The sequence below is a fragment of the Prionailurus viverrinus genome, chromosome D1, assembly GCF_022837055.1.
Source record: "Prionailurus viverrinus isolate Anna chromosome D1, UM_Priviv_1.0, whole genome shotgun sequence".
Taxonomy (NCBI): Eukaryota; Metazoa; Chordata; class Mammalia; order Carnivora; family Felidae; genus Prionailurus; species Prionailurus viverrinus.
Genome location: NC_062570.1, coordinates 96,266,020 through 96,277,167, shown reverse-complemented (window position 1 = coordinate 96,277,167; position 11,148 = coordinate 96,266,020). Strand labels below are relative to the sequence as shown.

Below are 11,148 nucleotides of genomic sequence, written 5' to 3'. Positions count from 1 at the left end.
GACCACACTGGGGTATAGCTGTTCTCTAGGCTAAGATGGTGAGGGGATACAAACGGCTTAGGAATACAGGGAGAAAAAGTTACAAGGAGGTAGATTTTTATTTAAGACAAGGTATTCCTAACAATTAGAATTTATCAAAAAATTAGTTAAATAATGAGCTCCTCTGTCATAAGAAGCATTCAGGCAAATCCTGAATACCCATCCAGATGGATGGATAGTATATGAGATTCTCGTAGAATTTGAAGAACAGGCTTTGCAAATGGTTAATCCATGGGCTGGATCTCACCTGCAAAGGTGTTCTGTTTGGGCTGCAATGAATTATTTTAAAAGCTAAGTGAGTTGCCAACAGATTAGGAGATTTCTGTTAATCTAGATTTTTGACCTTTTTGGGTTTTTGCAGAGTTGGAAGATCTGGCAACACTGAGTCTACAATCCTGCATGTCAGTAATGGAGCTAAGCTGTGGCTGCTCCCTTAAAATAGAGCCCATTTTACAAATAGGTATGTCTTATACATTTTTCTAGGACATCTTCTCTCATTTATGGGACTCACTTGGCTCCTGTGTATTTTTTTTTTTTTTTGAGAGAGAGAGAGTACAAGTGGGAGAGGGACAGAGGGAGAGAGAAAAGTCTTAAGAGCCCAACTCAGGGCTTGATCTCATGACCATGAGATCATGAGCTGCACTGAAATCAAGAGTTGGATGAATGCTTAACCACTGAGCCACCCAGGAGCCCCAGGTCCTGTGTATGTTTGAATTTACAACATCTATGGCAGAAGGTTTACACAGTGGGTGGGAGGCTAGATCAAGTGATACCACCTTTAGGATGGCCTGATCCCACATGAACTCCTTCCTAATTCTAAGAGCTTGTACTTGTATTCTAGGACACAGATCTGACCCTTAGCACAGCACCATTCATTAAGCAGGCTCTGCACACCTACTCCTTGCTAAGCCCTGTGATTCATACTAGGAGCTCTAAAATACTAAACTATACTTCAAGGGGTCCTATATTAAATACTGAAAGGAAAACATTTGTTTCCTTTATTCACTATTCACTGAATACTTCCTACACCAAATGTGTGTGTGTGTGTGTGTGTGTGTGTGTGTGTGTGTGTGGCGGGGGTTCCCCAGCAAGCAATTCTTCAACTTTCCAGACACCAGCTGGGTATCCCACAATACACCTCGGTTCTGACACTGACTCTTGTAGTTAGCACTGATCCCACAGGTGAAGGGCTGAGTCCCATAAGACCACCCCACCCCCCATTTTCAAAGGGCAATTGCATGTCCAGGTTGTCACGTGTGTTATGATCTTCCAGCTATAAATCAGAAGTTCCCACATCCCTTTCCTTATGTTTGATAACTTGCTAGAATGGCTCACAAAGCTCAGGAAAACAGTATACTTACTAGATAATTGGTTTGTTATAGAAGGATAGATGATGTAGAAGAGCCGGGTGAAGGAGCTGCACAAGGCAAGATATGTAGCCGTGCTGCCCTTCAGCACCTCCATGTGGTCAGCAACCCGGAAGCTCCTGGACCCCATACTTTGGGGATTTTTATGGCGGCTTCATTACAGGGGCATGGTGGATTAAATCGTTGACCACAGGTGATTAACTCCAACTCCAGTCTCTCCAAACTCTCTTGAAGTCAGGTCAGGGGCTGGAAGTCCCAACCTTTGGAATATAAGGTTGGTCCCCCTGGCAACCAGTCCTCCACCAGAGGGACTTTCCCAAAGTCATCTCATTAACAAGCTCAGGTGTGGTTAAAGGGGCCTATTGTGAATAAAGACATTCCTTTTACATTTGTTCTTTTATCACTTAGGAAATTCCAGGGGTTTTAGGAGCTCTGTGCCAAAACTTCAAATCTATATCTCTTAACATAAATCACACTATCACACATATATTTGAATTTTTGTAAAATACACATAGCAAAATTTATCATTTTAACCACTTTTAAGTGTACAATTCAGTTACATTAAGAACATTTACAATGTTGTGCAACCATTACCACTATCCATTTCCAAAACTTTTTCATCCCAAACTCTTCACCCATTAATTTTTAACGTTTATTTATTTGTGTGTGTGTGTGTGTGTGTGTGTGAGAGAGAGAGAGAGAGAGAGAGAGAAAGAGAGAGAGAGAGAGAGAGAGAGAGAGAGAGATTGCAAGCTGGGGAGGGGCACAGGGAGAGGGAGACACAGAATCTGAAGCAGGCTCCAGGCTCTGAGCTGTCAGCACAGAGCCCGATGTGGGGCTCAGACCCACGAACTGCGAGATCATGACTTGAGCCGGAGTCAGAGTGAGCCACCCAGGCGGCCCAACTCTTTACTCATTAAACAATAACTCTGCATTCCTCCCTCCCCCTCAGCCCCTGATGCCCTCCGTGCTACTTTCTGTTTCTATGAATTTTTTATTCCAGGAACTTCACATAAGACAAACCATATACGCTGTCCTTTTGTGTTGGACTTGCTTCATTTAGCATAATGTCTTCAGGGTTCATCCATGTTGTGGCATTTAGCAAGATTGTATTCCTTTCTATAGCTAAATAATATGTAATTGTACCGGTATACATTTTGTTTATCCATTCATGTGTTGATGGACACTTGGGTTACTCCCAGCTTTTGGCTACCATGGATGACGCCACTATGAACATTGGTGCAGCAGTGTCTGTTGGAATCCCTGCTTTCAATTCTTTGGGGGTGTCTACGATCCTGTTATATTTTAATTCCAATTAAACAGTAAACGTCCAGCTCTTTCTTCTCATTGTTCCATAAGGCAATGAAGAAATAGGTACTTCCGTTTTACAGATGCAGAAACTGAGCAGGAGCTCAGGACTGGGAACTAGAACAGAAGCTCCCTCCCTGGTGTGTAGCCTTTCACACTAGACTAACATCCCCCAGGACAAGGGCTGTGTCTGTTAATCACTGATGTATCCCCAGGACAAGGGACTAGGATGCAGCCAATGTGTTTTGAAAGAATAAATGAATCTTTTTTGTGCTTTTCCCACTAACAAAGTCTCTAGAAGTTCCCCGTGTCTAGGACGTGTACTCTTCTCCTTTCCCTGATCTCCCTATGAAGACACTCCCCCATCCCAGGGACTTGGACAAAAAAGCTTGTCCCCATCCATGTCTCAAATGATGACAACTTCAGCTTCAGTGCAGCCGGAGAAAGGTGGCTTTCCAGAGTGCTCTGTCCACAGTTCCAGGAGTGCAACTTTGCCTCCATCCCGCCTGTGGCTTCATTTGAGCCCCACCCCTGAGTCCGCTGCAATGCTGGGCTCAACTGGGTCCTGGCTGGTGTAGGAAACCCACTGGGGGTGCCTCTGGCATGGGCGGGGTGGGGGTGGGGGTTGGACGCCTTAGAGCCCGGTTTTGTCAGAGGTTTTCCAGGCTGCTGCATGATTGCGGGTCCTCCTATCCCACAGTGCGCTCTTGGGATTCGGGACCGTCAGCCTAAATTCCCTTTTGTTTAAAAATGGAGACAAATGCCATCTTAATGGGGTGATAAGCAAGCTGCTCTCGGTAAACGGCTTGGGCGGCTTGGCATTTGCTTTATAAAATGGGGGCTCCAAAAGGATTCCCCGCTCCCTCCACCTTGGAGGAGCCTGGCCCCTGGCTCCCGAGGGGGAGGTAAGGGGTGTGGCTTACATCATCTGGGGTCCTTTGTCCACTGCTTCATGCCTACAGCACAACAAAAGCTGTCCTTAACCGCACAAAGACGGGAGGCACGGGGCGCCCCTGACTGTCTCTCGTTAAAGGAGGAGGCTGTGTAAGAAAGGAGGCAGGTGTTGGTGAGAAGCACGCGCAAGGCATCCATTTCAGGCCCCCAGAGCAGTCTGGCCTGGGGTTTAGTGTCACCAGGGATATTTCTTGGACTCTTTAGTGTAGGAGGGAGGCGCCGAGACAAAAGGTTTGGTGGGGACCGGGGTGCGGGTGGGGGATGGGGTGGAGATGAGCTTGTGCAGGTTTGGCAAAATGTAGAGAACTGAATGCATCTATGTATAGCCAGACTGGAGCGCCCCCCCTCCCCCGCCCCTCCGCCCCTCCGCCCCTCCGCCCCTCCGCCCCTCCGCCCCTCCGCCCCTCCGCCCCTCCGCCCCTCCGCCCCTCCCCTTCAGCTGGAAGGGGGCGGAGCGGCCCCCTACCCACCCCCACCCCCGCCCCGTCCCCGCGCAGCAGAGGGTTAACCCCTCCCGGCTCCCGAGGACCTCGGACCGGCTCGGGTCCGCGTTTGGGATAGAGAGCTGTTATACCCTTGTTATTTTTCCTCACGTTTTTGCTTTTCATTGTGTTTGGATTTCGGGATTTGGCTTTTTCTTTTGAACGTTTAAAATATTTAGAGGGAGAAAAAAAATTCATCGCAGTGAAAGGATGGGAAGCGCCGCAGGACGGGGTTGAGGGGGGTTAGGGATTGGGGAGGAGCCATCGGGAGTCCTGGGTCAGAGGAAGGGCACGCCACTGAGCCCCAAAGACCGACACTTGGGCAGAGGGGCTTCCAGCTTTGAAGACCCATCTTCCACTCGTCTGCTATGACAGCTGTGATTAATAGGGTCCCTCATCCCGTCCCATGGGCGCTCCTCCCACCTCCCAGACACATCCTCGGTACAGCAGTCCGAGCCTCTGCTGGGCTGGGAGGCAAGGTGATCCCTCGGTTGAGTCCGGCATCCTTATCTTTCCTCGTCTGCTGACCCAGTGGGGAAGGGCATGAGGGAGAAGGACACAATCTCCCTGAAAGGGAAGGAAAAGAAAATGGAGATCAGGTTCCAGAAGTGAGGGAAGAAGTGGCATGGGTTACTCAATGACACTTTAGAGCTTCTTAGATGACATTTATAAGATATTTATAAAAGGAAATGTTAAAACTTGGGTAGGGAGGGCATATTCAGCCTACGGCTTTTTGGACCAGAACTTTCTGAAGTCAGCAGGCTTCATGTCAGAGCTATTAGTCTGAGGCAAAAGGTGCTGAGCACTAAGGTCAGGTGAGAGGAAGATAAGGTGGCCTGGGTGTGGCACCATGGAGCCGGAAATTGAGACAGAAATGAGGAGGCAGAGCTATTAAGCTCCAGGATCCCAGGGATGAAAAGAATGCATGAAGGTATTATCTCCCCAGAGCAAGAATTGTGTTGGCCCACATGCTTGAGATGGAGGCATCCGGTCAGTTTGTACACTTCTAGAGAGATGACTAGGGAATGGAAAATAGCTACTTCCCAATGGAACCTTGTACCTTGGAAGCCCTGGAAAGCTGCAGAAATTGAAAGGGGTGAGAAGGGGGCTCAAAAGGCAGGACCAAATAACATTTGCATCTCTCTTGCTCTGGCATGTAGTAGCTCTGATAGAGAAAACAAGCCATGGGAAATGGTGAGCTAGTGTTAAAAGTCAGAACTGGATTTCCTGAACTAAGATTTACATGATAAGAATGGACTTTCTACCCAGGACAGAGTACATCTGAATGTGATCATGACAATGGTGCTTGGTGGGAAAATCTGCCACCTGGTGAACATAACTTCAAACTGAAATTTGAGGGGCACTTGATGGCTCAGTTGGTTAAGTGTCAGACTCTTGGTTTTGGCTCAGGTCATGATCTCATGGTTTGTGAGTTCCAGCCTCACCTTGGGCTCCACGCTGACAGTATGCAGTGACAGCCTGCTTGAGGTTCTCTCTCTCTCCCTCTCTCTCTACTACCCCCCGCCAAGAAATAAATAAACTTTAAAAAAAAAAACTGAAACTTTAGGGAAAGAGGGAGGTAAAATATCCATCTGTAATGAAAACTGGATATTGTGGAGAATAAGCTTGGCATCAGTGAAAAACAGAAAAGCAAAGAAGTCCTCAGTTAAGTAATGATGTTTACATGGTCTCAGAGGTAGGCTTCTATTAGGTTCAGCCAAACAAGAGTCAACCAAGGGGAGTGTGTCAACTATACTTCAGTGCTTCCATTAAAAAAAAAAAAAAAAGAGTCAACCAGCAGGAGACTGGAAAGTGGGAGGAGAGTGGAGTTGGGATATTTATTTTGTGACTCCATGCACTGGTTACATCCCTCTCTAATGATCACAGCTCTTGTTAGGTGGCAATTTTCAGATTCTGGTATCTACCCCTCCCTTTGCTCTTCTGGAGCTTGGAATGGTAACAGGTACCCACTGTTGCTAACTCCATTCTTTGCTGGTTTCCCTTAACCCTGCCCATACCATTTAACCAGCCTCTTTATCAAACTCTCAATTGCCCCATCTGAGAGTGCCAGCCACTTCCTATGGGGACCCTGGCCAGTGTAATAGTCTAATAAGTGACATAAAGTTGAAATTGTGATGTGATGTTATTATAAGCTCAAAGCCATCACCAAGATTTGGATGAGGCTTAGGATATGAATTCTATGGTGGTAGGAATGTCCTTCATCCAAATAAATTTGTCTCATTGAAATGGACCAAGGAGTAGGACTCAGTTCATTCATTTAAAGAAATTTTTGTTGAGTATCTACTCTATGCCATTGACCACATTAGGGACTGGGGAGTCAGTGGTGGGCAAAACAGACAAATGTCCAGTTCTTGTGGTGTTTTCAGTGTAGTGGAAGAGAAAGACATTAATCACATAGCCATAAATATAAACATATAGGTAGAAACTATGACAAATCCTTGGCAAGATAATTCAAGTTTCTTTGAGAGCATCTAATAGGAGGCTAATACAGGGTAACCTCCTTTGGGGAACTGACACTAAGCTTAGCCAGGCAAAGGGCAAGAAAGGGGGAGAAAAGCACTGTAAGTAGAGGAAGGAACATGTTCAAAATTCTGAGGCCAGAAAGGTTTTACAGATGTTCAGTAAATCTAGGAAAGACCTCTATAGCAAGTTGAAATTGGCTTTAAATGCAATGGGGAAGCATTAGAGAGTTTTGAGCAAGAGAGTAGCATGATTTGATGTCATAAAAGCTTGGTGGTAGTACCAAGGGGAGCACAGGTGAGAGGAAAGGATGATCAGGTGATGTTGCTGTGGGATGTCCTGACTACTGGTTTGGCTGACAGTCTTGTGATACTTTCCTTGCCTAGAGAATTCTGAGTCTAGCATGGGGGCAAGATGCAAACTGGGCTCATGGGCACAACCATTGGATGCCCTGTTCTGTCATAAACATTGCAGTGGATTACATTCTTGACCTGATTTTCTCTTTCAGAAAGATGAGAAAGCAATGAGGGGAGCTTTTACTTGGGACCTAATTCTGACCCACAAGGCAGAACTTGTTGGTAAGGTGGAAGTATCTGGAGGAAAGAGACATGTGATTTTAGTGTGTGTGTGTGTGTGTGTGTGTGTGTGTGAAAGAGAGAGAGAGATAGTAAGAGAGACAGATATGCTAGAAAAGCAAACCTTCAGAAAGAAGACTTCAGAAAGAAAACAACTTATGGCTAGAGAGTCAAAGAAATAAAGGCTTAAAAGGCATAGGAAATTCTACTGCATGAGTTTTCTGGGGTTTCCATAATGAAGTACCACAGACTGGTGGCTTAAGTGAAAGAAATTAATTATCTCACAGTTCTGAGGTCAGAAGCTCAAAATCAAGGGGTGAGCTGTGAGGGAGAATCTGACCCAGGCCTCCCTGCTTGGCTTGTGGATGGCCATCTTCTGCCTGTGTCTCTTCATGCTGTCTTCCTTCTATTCGCATCAGTCTCTGTGTCCAAATTTTCCTTTTTTTTTTTTTTTTTTTTAATAAGGACACTAGTCCTATTAGATTAGGGCCCACGCCGGTGACCTTATTTCAACCTGAATATTTCTGTAAAGACCCTCTCTCCAAATAAGGTCACATTCAGAAGTAGTGAGTGTTAGGATTCCAACATATCTATTTTTAGGGGACACAATCCAATCCACAACAATTACCCGATAAAATTCAAGCAGAAATTAAACTAATTCATCTATCAAACATGACTTGGGAGCTTATTCTGTCCCAGGCACACTGCTAAGTATGGTTTTGCTCCCAAGGGAACACTTGGGCTTGTGGTAGGATACTGGCATGTGAAAACATATCAGACAGGTTAGCAAGTCCTATGACAAATGTATTTATATCGCTGATGTATGATATATGATATATATGATACAGTTTAATGTAAAATTAGAGGTAAGCACAGCGTATACAAAGCACAGTAAAAAGGATGGTTGGGAAAAGTTTCTTGGAAGAGGTGACATGAGCTGAGTCACCAAGGATGACAAATAAGTGGCCCAGGTGAAGTGCAAGGTGGTTCCACACAGAGAGGAATGCATGGAGTGAGTGAATGCAGCATGTTCATGGGGGTGGGAGCATAGCTTCAGGGTCAGTGGAGGGAGATGAGGTTAGAGAAGTCAGATAATGAAGGGTCTTAGGTCTAGGATAAAGAATGTGAACTTTATCCTGAAAACTGTGCAAGTGTGTGGGGACACCATCTAGGGGATTTAAGGAAGGGAGTGATATGATTAGATTTGGCTTTTGTGTGGAGAATGGATTGAAGCAGCTGTGAAGGAGTTGGAAGACTAGTGAGTGAGCAGAAGCAGAAATGAGACAGTGAGAGCAAGTGAGAGAGAGGGAGGGAGGAAGGGAGAGAGAGAGAGAGAGAGAGAGAGAGAGAGAGAGAGAGAGAGATTACACAGGGCTGGACCAGGGCAGTAGTGATGGAGAGGAGAGAAACCATCACACAGAGCACTAGGGGTAGAATTCAAATCTGTTAGTGACAACTTAATTGTGAAGGACAAGGGACAATGGAATTTAGGATGATTCCTGGATGTCTGATTTGAGGGTCTGAGTGGACTGTGGTGCCCCTCGTAGGACAGGGAATTTAGGAGGAAGAATGGATGTTGGGGAAGATTAGTTCTGTTTTGGACATGTTGAGATTGAGATGTCTGTGAGACAGGTAGAAATATGGAGTAGAAAGTTACTGTGTATACAATGGAAGTCAGGAGAGAGGTCTGGGTTCAAGGTATATTCCTGGGAATTGTCAGTAGTTGAAGTCATGCACTAGGATGGAATGCACTAGAATGGAAAGAAATGTAGGGCTCAGGGACAAAAACTTTTGGAAAAGAGCATTCCACATGTCCATAAAATGAGGAGCCCCCAAAGGAGATTGTGAAAGACCAACCAGATGATCCTGGAGAAAAGTGCAATGAACGTGTCCTCACAATATCATAGAGGAGAAAGTTAAGATTGGCAGATGCCCCTGAGAGATCAGGGAGGAAAACAAATGAAAAGGATCCACTGGATTAGGCTATTTGGTGACTATTGGTTACTTCACTGAGGTTAATTTCAGTGGAATGAGGACAATAAAGGCTAAGTGGCTTGGAGAGGAGTGAACAAAAGGGGAGAAAGTGGAGATGAATAGTGTAGATAATTCTCTTAGAAAGCTTGGCAGTGAAGGGAGGGAGACCTTAGCTAGAGGGTCATGGGAGACTGGGAGTTGTTGGGGGTTCTTCTCCACGAGAAAGGCTTGGCAGTGTCTACCATGAATGAACAGAGTAACAAGAGGGACAGGTCAAAGGTACAGGAGGGAAGAAGATTTCTGGAGATGAAAAGGATGGAATTCACAGAAAAAGCAAATGGGTTATCCTTGTAGGAAAGACATCATGAAGGTATGGTGGGTCCAGGAACCATAGAAGGATAGGCAGGAAGTTGAGAAATTCCTCAATAATATTGTCTATGTTTTTCTCCCCTCAAATGTAAGAGGTGATTCACCTCTGGGAATGAAATGGGAAGTGGTTGGATAGTAGAGATGAAAACTGATGAGGGGAAGAAAAACTTGAAAAGGGGGCATATGAAAAAAGGTGGGGGGATCATATCAGTCAGAGTGCAGCTGCAGCTAACAAAATCCATTGCAGCTCACTTAAGGAGAAAGGGATTTCATAACGTGAATTTGGTGCTTACAAAATCACAGGAAGGACTGGGAGGCCAAACCCTAATTTGAGACTCCAGGAATGAACCCCAGGCTTCTCATCACTGACCTTCCAGAGAACTTGCCACCTCTACAGCAGTCAAGAACTTGAGGAGTCTGGAAGCCACTGCTACAATGTTGAATCAAGAAACACGCTCTTCAGCTGGGATAAAGGAATCAAGAAGTTGAGACTGAAACTTTGGTTACAAACTCCACATTCACTGAATGTTTCTCATTGACAGGACCCGTGTCATGCTCTAAACTAGTGAAAGCGATTCTGGGAAGTTTTTGGGTTTTCATTCTCAGCAGTCTAGGAGTGCACACCTTTATTCCCACTCTTAAATTCTAATAAAAAAAAAAAAAAAACAGCAACAGCATCATGCTCCTACCCAATATAACCATCCCTTCATATAATCCACTCATCCATCCATCTTTTTTTTTTAAATCAGACTTATGCCAAATATACAATTACAGATTTTGACAAAGCTGATTAGTAGCCACAGACTTTCATCCTTGAATAATAGATAATTGCCAAGAATCTCCCATTCAATCTTGAATATAGAAACAACCTAGTAGCTATTTACCTCGCCATGTTTTAAGGCAGGGCACTAAAATTTACAGTGCTGTTTTACACATACAACTTCATTTGATTATCACATCATTTGGTGAACTGGACATACATAGGGGCTACTGTTTTCATTTTATAGTTGAGATAAAAGTCTCACTCTATAAATGCATTCTATAAATTTTAGCTATATTTATATTAATTGCAAAATCCTTTAGTATCCAAATGTATTTATAGCCCATCAAAGAGAAAGAGGTTGTGTATTACGCTCAGTAATGCTACTTGCATGATAAACAATACAGGTTATGTGTCAATTTCGTCCCATTGGACAGTGCGCTCATCTGTTTAGAAGAGACGGTAAGCAATTACCTTAGCCTAGTTAATAATTTTCTTTTTTTCAGCTTTACTGAGGTATAGGTGAGAAATGAGAATTGTATATGGTTAACGTGTTCGACTTGATGTTTTGACATATGCATGCATTATAAAATGATCACCACAATCAAGTTAATTAACATATCCATCACCTCACATAGCTATAATTTTCTTCTTTCTTTTTTGTGAGAACACTTCAGATATGCTCTCTTAGCTGATTTCAGATACCCAATATAATATTATTAAGTACAGTCACCATGCTGTACTTTACATCTCCAAAACTTATTTATCCTGTATGATTGAAACTTTGTACCCTTTGACCATGTCAGTCTGTATCTGCCATAGGTCAGGCAGGAGATTTT

General features: G+C 44.4%; 1 long non-coding RNA gene across 1 annotated transcript; it reads left to right on the top strand.

Annotated features, from left to right (window-relative positions):
- The first annotated feature begins 3,788 nt into the window (after positions 1-3,788).
- Positions 3,789-10,045, top strand: LOC125147035 (uncharacterized). The gene is made up of 3 exons (XR_007144970.1): positions 3,789-3,899; positions 7,140-7,209; positions 9,853-10,045. It is a non-coding gene; the product is annotated as an uncharacterized LOC125147035 (long non-coding RNA).
- Positions 10,046-11,148: the final 1,103 nt, after the last annotated feature.